The following is a 6,163-nucleotide window of genomic DNA, read 5'->3' on the forward strand; positions in this document are numbered from 1 at the left end:
ATAGAAAATTGTACCATCGTCTAACATTTCGTTGAGCTGGTCCCCTTAGAACTTGTGGCGTATGAATTAAAGATGATAAATGAGAAAATCATTTATACCAAAATATAAATGGTGTTATCATTTATGGTCCACACGTCAATTTAAGATTGGACACTACTTTCTCTTATATTATTACCACTGACACAGCACCTAGTCACTTTATAGCTTTGGATTTCTTTAACGTGTAAAACATTTTCCAACTTCTCCAAATTAATCCTTCACCGAACCAATGTCGTCTTCTTCACTGCCGCCGCCAGAGTTGCCAGTGAAACCAGTTTCCGATGACTATGGAGATCCCTTCTATGGTCCAATTCTAGCTCGATTAGCATACTTTTACCATGGAGGAATCGAATTCTAAACTATTCAAAATAATATAAATATTAAATTAAAATTAAAAATTAAAGAATCTTTTAAAATTAGTATTTAATTTATCAAACAATTTAATTATATTCATTGTTTATATTTACTAATTTACTAAATAATTTTTTAATATAAATTTAACACTTATTAAATATAACAATAAAAATTTCAGTACTTACTTAAAGTTTCAATTCATAAACACACGCTTACTTACCCATGACTGAAAATTATTTATATTTGAAAGGTGTTTATAATATCTTTAGATTTGCTATATGTAATTTAATAATTATATAAATTTTTTAAAATTATGGAACTATATTTGGCTAAATTAGCTATATATATCGATATACTTTGTTAATTAGTCATATAGGTCAATTTTCTAAAAATTTAAAGAAATAGATCGTTTTTGGAGAGAGTGTGTGTGAAAGCGTGTCTAATTGAGCGAATTTCCAATGATAATTTTTCCAACGGTAAAAATTCAAACGTACCAACGGTAAAATTTTGAAACAGCCCAATGATAACTTTAATTTCCTATAATTATCCATGCCATTTTCCATTATTTTCACTCAAATCCAACTCTTTATTTTCTCTAAACTCTCAATTTGCCAAGATTTGTTCAAAATTTTCCAATAAATTTGTATAAAAATATTGTAGTTTGTTAGAGTTGAGTGACTAAAATCTTTGTTAAAATTAAATATAGTGGTAAAATAAAATAAAAGTAAAATCCATATAGAACTATACTTATTTTATTTTACATTGATTAGAATACGGTTTTTCAACCTTACTACACTTCATCTATTTGACATTGATTAGAATAAGGTTTTTCAATCTATAAATAGATGTAGTCTAAACTCTTCTTGCGTCATTCGAGTTCGACATTAGTGAATTTTATTCTCCTCTACCCGTGGTTTTTCTCGAAAGGGTTTTTCACGTAAAATCATGTGCTTTATTTTCTTTTTCTTATTGCTTTGCAATCGTTCTATATTGCCATTATCAACGTTAGTTTTTACGAACTGGTATTAGAGCTTTTCGGGTTGCTTGTTTCCATCACGATAATGGCAACAATGAAGTATGATATTTCGTTGTTGGATAGCAACACCAGATTCACGTTGTGGCAGGTAAAGATGTAGACAGCTCTTGTGTAGATGGATTTGGAGGATGCCCTACTAGGGTTAGATATGATGTCTTCGACATTGATGGATGAAGAGAAGAGACGTAAAGATCGAAAGGATTTAACGCAATTACAGCTGCATCTGTCGAATGAAATTCTACAGGACGTGTTGAAGGAGAAGACCGTCGCTGCATTATGGAAGAAGCTTGAGCAGCTATGTATGTCGAAAATCCTAACTAGCAAGCTACATATAAAACAACGTTTTTATGCTCATTGTCTAGAGGAACGTGCGTGTGTATACAAACATTTAACTATGTTTAAAAAAATTATCTCAGACCTAGAGGTTATAGAGGTTTGTATGATAAAGAAGATTTAGGGTTAATTCTACTTGGTTCGTTGCCTCCGTATTATTTAACCTTTAGAGATAAAATTTTGTATAGCCGTGAATCTCTCATAGTTGATGAAGTCTATGCTTCATCAATCTCGTATGGCAAGATGAAGCATTTTGTGGTTGGTCCGATTCTCAAGGAGAGGGTCTTATTGTTAGTAGGAGATAAGAATGAAATACTGATGATAATCATGAGAGGACACAAGAACGAAATCCTCACAATAAATTTAAGGGTAGATCAAGATCTTCAAATAGAGGTAAAACCTGTAACTTCTGCAAGAAGAAAGGGCACATTAAATCTAAGTGCTATAAGTTGTAGAACAATATCAAAAGGGAGGCAGCAGATCAAAAAGGAAAACAACCAGAACAATCTGGTGAAGCTAATGCTGTAGAATAATACAGTGAGGTGAACTCCTAGTTGCTTCTACCGATAACTCTAAAGTGAATAAGGAGTGGATCCTCGATTCTGGTTGCATCTTCCATATGAGTCCCAATTAGAATTGGTTTACAACATATGAAACAATGTCTGAAAGTGTTATTTTTATGAGAAATAATGCTTCATATAAAATCGTAGGTATTGGCACGATCAAAATTAAGATGTTCGATGGAGTCGTCAGAGCACTTACTAGCATACGACATGGACCAGAATTGAAGAGAAATTTAATTTCGTTGAGTACGTTTGATTCAAAAGGGAATAAGCACACAGTTGAAAGTGGGGTTTTGAAGATTAGCAAGGTTTCCCTCATCGTGATGAAAGGGTAGAGAAAGACTGCTAAGTTATATGTTTTGCAAGGTTCTATTGTTACTAGTGATGCAGTCGTCGCTTCCTCTTCCTTGTCAAATGATGATGTTATTAGAATTTGGCATATGTGTCTAGGACATATGAGTGAGAACGACATGATAGAATTAAGCAAAAGAGGACATCTTGATGGACAAGGCATTAGCAAACTGAAGCTTTGTAAGCACCGTATTTTTGGCAAGCAAAAGAGAGTTCGATTCACTAGAGGAATCCATAACACGAAGGGAATGTTGTATTATAATTATTTTGATCTTTGGGGACCATTAAGAGTGCCTTCGAAGGGTGACGCTAATTATATGCTAATGATCATTAATGATTTTCCAGAAAAGTTTAGGCATTCTTCTTGAAGTAGAAAAATGATGTGTTTTCCACATTTAAGGCTTGGAAAACTATGATTGAGAAGTAGACAGGAAAACAAATAAAACATCTCCGCATAGATAATGGCTTGAAATTTTGTTTTGATAAGTTTAAAGAATTGTGCAAATTAGAAGGAATCGTGAGACACTTGACAGTTCATCATATTCCATAGCCAAATGACATTGTAGAACAAATGATTAGAACAATCATGGAAAATGTTCGATGTATGTTGTCGAATGCTTGTTTACTGAAGTTATTTTGGGCTGAAGCGACCTCTACTACATTTTTTTGATTAACCGATCTCTGTCCGTTGCCATTGAGAAACTCCACAAGAGGTATGGTCTAGTAATCCTGCTGGTTATTTTGATTTGAAGATTTTTGGGTGTCCTGCATATGCTCATGTTGATAATGGGAAATTGGAGTCTAGATCTATTAAATGTGTTTTTTCTTAGTTATAAGGCTGATGTTAAAGGGTATAAATTATAATGTCCTAAAAATAGAAAAGTTGTGATTAGCAAAGATGTTATTTTTTATGAAATTGTTATGCTACCTAACTTATCTCTTAAAGGTTTTTCCAATAAAGTAGGTAGAATTTTAGATTGATGCATGATCTACAACAGAGTCTACTCCACAAGTTAGTAAAAAAAACTCAAAGTAGAGTTACTTCTCCACAGTTGCGATTACAGTCACACATTTTAATTTAACTAAATGCCAATATCAGTAATATCTATCTTATTCCAATGTCTAAGATTATCTAACATTCATGATAAATAAGTTCATACAACTCGGTTCAATTCATATGATAGTTTACCTCTGTCTTGCACGTTAACTACCACACTAACAGAATTTAGAATTTAAGCTCACACGCTTATACGGCTTAGCACATGCCCATGTGCCTTGCCCGTGTGTCTCAAATATAAACTCAGTGAGTCACATGGCTTGGACACATGCCGGTGTGTCTTGTCCGTGTGCCTCTAATACGAACTTGGTGAGTTCCACGGCCTGGGCACACGCCCCTCTGTCTCACCCGTATGATTCTTGTATCTCATTTTCCACACACGACCTCTCATACACCCATTTGTCTCACTCGTATGAATCTTGTATCTCATTTTCCACACACGGCCTCTCACACGCCCGTGTGTTTCCAAATCCAAAATCAGAGAGTTACACGGTCCACCACATGGCCAGCACACACGCCCGTGTGGCCATTCGTATGCCGTCGATAGTCCCAATTTTGGTGAAGAAAAATGCAAAAAAAGAAGGGTTTCGGTACCCACCTGATGCAGATTGAACGTAGAAGCAATAGAGACACTCCAAAACCTAAAAATAGCCAAAATTGTCTAGTTATATAACTTAATTGAATTTGCATGACTAATTAAACAATCAACCAAACATGTCAAAAACCTCGATGAAAACCTCAAACAAACCTCAACTCAAAACAACCATTACCTTCGCATGATAGAGAAAATTCACAAGCCTAAATGTTTGGGGAACAGGTTTCCTCGGGACCTTCTCCTAGCGAACATCAATTGAATGTTTAGACAGAGAAATCGAGCAATTTACTCAGGAAACCAACTTTGACAAAAAATAATAAAAAAACAAACGACAACGAGTGTTAACAGAATTTTAACACGAAACTTATCAAATTGACTTCCAGTGAAAGAATAATTAAAAATGGAACTCTTTCTTGATACACATTGTCGCTTCGCTTATGCAAAGACTCGAACACGGGACCAAACAATAAGTAGATGTTTAACCAATGAACCAACATACTCATTCTTGATACAAAAGACATAGAATTAAACTTTAAAGAAGTAAAAGGTTCAAATAAAGAAATTAACAAATTCCAAAATTAATGCGTCTCAAACCTCAAATCATAAGTAAGCAAATAGAACACACAACCACAGAAGCAGACATACATTCATTGACACAACTTAACATGAAAACCTAAATTTTGGGGCGTTTCAGCTTGTGTGCGGCACACGCCTGTATGGTTCATAAACCACCCCAAAATTTGCTGCAAAACACGAAATTCAATAGCAAATTAACCTCTAATTACATGTGCTTAAGAAACACACCTGAAGACTATTCCGACGTACTTACGACCAATCGAAGCACATCAATTAAGCCGATTTGAAAACCACATACCTAAATAGCACCAACATCTCTAATCACTCCTCCTATCAACGTAGGCAAACCATTTCTTGACACAGTCGCATCTATGTTAAGTTCCATCCATCCTCTCTCTGGTGGCGACCAATGGGACCTCGTAACCAATGGATTTGGAGTAACCAATTTTGAACCAGTCTGATTATAACTTCTTGCCCAAGTAAACCCTGTATCCACTAGGTCTAGCATATGATTCTTCCATAATAACCAACATAAAATGGATAACAAAGTTTGCCAAGCAAGATCATCTCTGCGGCACTTCCCTTCATCCCGTAGATTCCAAACTAGCCATACTTGAAGTGACTTAGAGAAAAACATACCATGCGTATAATGCGAGACTACTTTTCACCAAATAAGTTTTGAGAACGAACAATCCCGAATAGCATGCAAACTCGATTCTAAAACATTGTCGCACCTCATAAAATGTCTATCGTTAGACATATGCCTCCCTTCCCTCTCTTCATTTGTCATTAATTTGTTCTGCCATAAAAGCCATATAAAGACCCGCACCCTTTGAGGAGCTTTAGACTACCAAATCAAGTTCCAAATTTTAGAAGACTCAGAACTGATGAAGATTCCTGTAAGTCTCAAAACTGGAAAAATTATCTTTTGCCATCCATTTCCAAGCTAATTGATTCGGTCTAGCCTCAGCAGATGGTGGTAAGATAGACGCAATAAGTGTGAGGACATTGTCAGACACCACATAACTTAAAAAGAACATGTATTAAATAACAAATTTATCATTAGATTAAAATTATATATTTTATTATATTATTTTAATATATTATTTTTTATAAATTAATTATATTTATTAATAAAATGTATTATGATAGTAAATTATTTTAAATACATTTAGAAATCTTATAAATTAAACTTTAAAATTTCGGCAAAAAGGATTAAAGAAAATTGTGATAATTATAGTGTGAATTTTTAAATTGAG

Source organism: Gossypium hirsutum, chromosome A04 (genome assembly GCF_007990345.1).
Source record: "Gossypium hirsutum isolate 1008001.06 chromosome A04, Gossypium_hirsutum_v2.1, whole genome shotgun sequence".
Taxonomy (NCBI): domain Eukaryota; kingdom Viridiplantae; phylum Streptophyta; class Magnoliopsida; order Malvales; family Malvaceae; genus Gossypium; species Gossypium hirsutum.